Source organism: Urocitellus parryii, chromosome 1 (assembly GCF_045843805.1).
Source record: "Urocitellus parryii isolate mUroPar1 chromosome 1, mUroPar1.hap1, whole genome shotgun sequence".
NCBI lineage: Eukaryota > Metazoa > Chordata > Mammalia > Rodentia > Sciuridae > Urocitellus > Urocitellus parryii.
In genome coordinates this window covers 184939281-184942331 of record NC_135531.1, presented here as the reverse complement: position 1 = coordinate 184942331, position 3051 = coordinate 184939281, and the positions used below count along the sequence as shown (strand labels likewise).

At 36.8% G+C, this 3051-nt stretch overlaps 1 pseudogene; it reads left to right on the top strand.

Annotated features, from left to right (window-relative positions):
* Positions 1 to 1544: 1544 nt before the first annotated feature.
* On the top strand, positions 1545 to 2627 carry LOC113192710 (periphilin-1 pseudogene; annotated as a pseudogene).
* The last annotated feature ends 424 nt before the right edge of the window (positions 2628 to 3051 follow it).

Sequence of the window (3051 nt, the reverse complement as noted above, 5' to 3'; positions counted from 1 at the left end):
ATGATCTTGAAGAAGTGGATAAATTCCTAAAAATATACAACCTACTAAGCATGGATCATGAATAAGTAGTAAGCCCAAATATAGAACAAAAACTAGTCAGAAGATTAAATGAGTAATCAAAAATTTCTCAACAAAGAAAATTTCAAGTTCATATAACTTCTGTGTTAACTTTCTTTTACCATGACAAAATATCTGAGATGATCAACAAATAAGAAGAAAAGGTTTACTTTAACTCTTGTTTTAGTCCAAGATCACTTTGCTATGTTGACTTGTGTCTATGGTTGCTCAGTACATCATGGTAGGAAGTGTGTGGCAGAGGAAGCTGCTCACCTTTCACCTCATGTCAACCAGGAGGCAAAGATAGAGCACTTAGATACGGTGCTAACATCCTTTCTAACGGTATGTTCCCAGCCACCCAACTTCCCAACTGAGTCCCACCTCCTAAAGGTTACCTCTTAGTAGAGCCACAGCCTGAGAACAAGCCTTTAATACATGGGATTTCAAAAGACATTGAGATCTAAACTTTAACACCTTTACTAATGAACTCTTCCAAACACTTAAAAATGAATCAGCACCAATCCTCAAAGTCTTCTAAATTATTGAGGAGGATGGAATCTTTCCAAACTTTCTGTATGAGACTAGCATTGCTCTAAAACTAAACCAGACAGAGACACTAAAGAAAAACTGTAAGCTAATAACACTGATGTATATGAATGCAAAAATCCTCCAGAAATACCAGCAAAAATAATTTAACAGCATGTTATAATTGTCATACAACATGACCAACTGGGTTTTTTTCAAGAATAAAAATTTGCTCCAACATATGACCATAATCATTTTTATGCAATGTGTGCTGCATGTATTAAAATTGTGTTGACTACAAAATTAGCAAACTTCATTTTTAGGTTAATATCAAGACTTTTATTTTTCAGAACTTTAATCCCCCTAAAATTGTGGATGGGTCATATCTAGGATTTGGAGCATTAAGTTGGAAAATGAATACAGTTAATGGTCTATTCTCACAGGACATCTATTTGGTTCAGAGAGGTCACTTTGGAGGCCAGTTCTTTATTTCTTTCTCTATTTTCCTTTAGCATCCTTGACTGATCATTAGCTTAAAAGTATAAAAAGAAGTCTGGGAAAGAATTATCTACCCACTGTCCTTCAGAAAATATTTTACAATAAATACAGAAACCAGAATAAAATAAAGAAGAAACAAGCCCACAGTGGACAGTGTAAGCTGTATACCTTAAGGAGAAACGTTTCTTAAAGTCTCCCCCACTTATCATTTATCACTAATATGTGAGTGACTGTCAGAACAATAGCATATTCAAAAAAATGAAGCTAAGCAGAATAGGCATTTTGCTTTTGCTAGAGGTGATGAGACACATGAGCTGCCTCTTATGTAGGGGGAGCTGGAGGGTGGTTTCCAAGGAGGAACCTGGAGTCTCCAGCTGCATTTGAGTTATGCAACAGTTCTGCCCTTGCAACTGAGGGTGGAGTGACACAGTGGATTTTAGAACAGTGACTTACAGAGAGATAAAATGTGGTCTGAGGAACGATATGACTATGAAAGACTTCCAAGAGAACAAGTACCTCCTAGAGTCACCCCAGTTATGGCTACCACATTTAATATTGTGACAAAAGTCACCACTGCTAGACAGACCTGGTGAAGGAAGCTACAGTAGATATTGCCGTCATGTTGATTACCAAGACTCTGATGTAGGCCACCATTTTTTCTCATGATAGAAGAAATGGTCCACCCCACAGAAGAGATGGATCTGGCTATAGATGGAAAAGAGATAATTATTATGCAAACTGACAGTCCGAGTACAGGGACATAAGAGATGCCTTCAGAAGAGAACGTTTCTACTCTTCTCATTATGCGAGAGTTCTGTATCCTCATAAAAAGGATGCGTCTTTCTTCAGAGAAGCCCCTGTAGGTCAAAAGGACTCTCCACACAACAGATCTGGCTCTAGTTTCAGTAGTAGAAGCCACTCTCCAGAACAAAGCAGAATATCTTCTTCCCATCAGTCTCAACATAGAGAGCCCTTGTGTGTTGGTGCCTTGTACAAACAGTAGCATGAGGGAAAGCCAGAAAGAGGTAAAGAAAGACCTGGGAAGTCTTTGAAAAATCAAGAGACCCTTCATCCTCAAGTTCATCAGCAGTTCCATCATGAAAGGTGTTACACAAACTCAGTTGTCGAACTGAAAGGAACTACCTGGGGCTGCTGAAAAGCTTGAGAATTCAAGATAAAATTAATTTGCCTAAATTTTTTGAGTTTGAGGCAGGGTCCACACCACCATTATTCATTGACCAGCCATAAGCATCCAATTCAAATACAACAGAGGGCAAAGAATTATTTGAAGACAGTCAAGTTACCAGTTGGTCTCAAACAGTAATATCAAAACCAAAGAGATTGAACAGGTTTACTGACAGGACTGTGAAATGTTTGGGATGGTGGTGAAAATGCTGATTGAAAAAGATCCTGCCATAGAAAACCTTATGCAGTTTACACTGAGACAGAATTTGCCTGAAATAGGTGAGCAGTGTGTTGAAGAACTCAAGCATTTCATTGCAGAGTATATGTCTATTCAAGATTTTAGGCATGCATTACATTTTTAAAGCAGTGATCTTATTGCAGGTTGACAGATGTACGTACGAAAAGAAGCATGACTTTCACCCATTAATTCTCTACCTCTCTTTCTATAAGAAGGTATTTATATGTCAATCTCTCATTCGTTGATAATAAACTGAAAGATCCATCTGGGATGACAATAAAGAAGAAAACTCTATTTATCAATGAAGATGCAAAATTATTTTCATTTGTAAAAAACCAAGAGATTGAGATATAAATTACCAAATGTTATGCAGATTATTTTCTAAGAATAATTTTAATGAAATATCGAAATCTTATTGATACTAGTAACCACAGCAACATAAACAATAATTTCCAGTTTATGTGATCTATTGAGTGTTTTACCCTGATGATTATGTTACGAGGGAAGAAAGAAGAAAATAAGACATTTTGGGGGAATATTATCTGTAA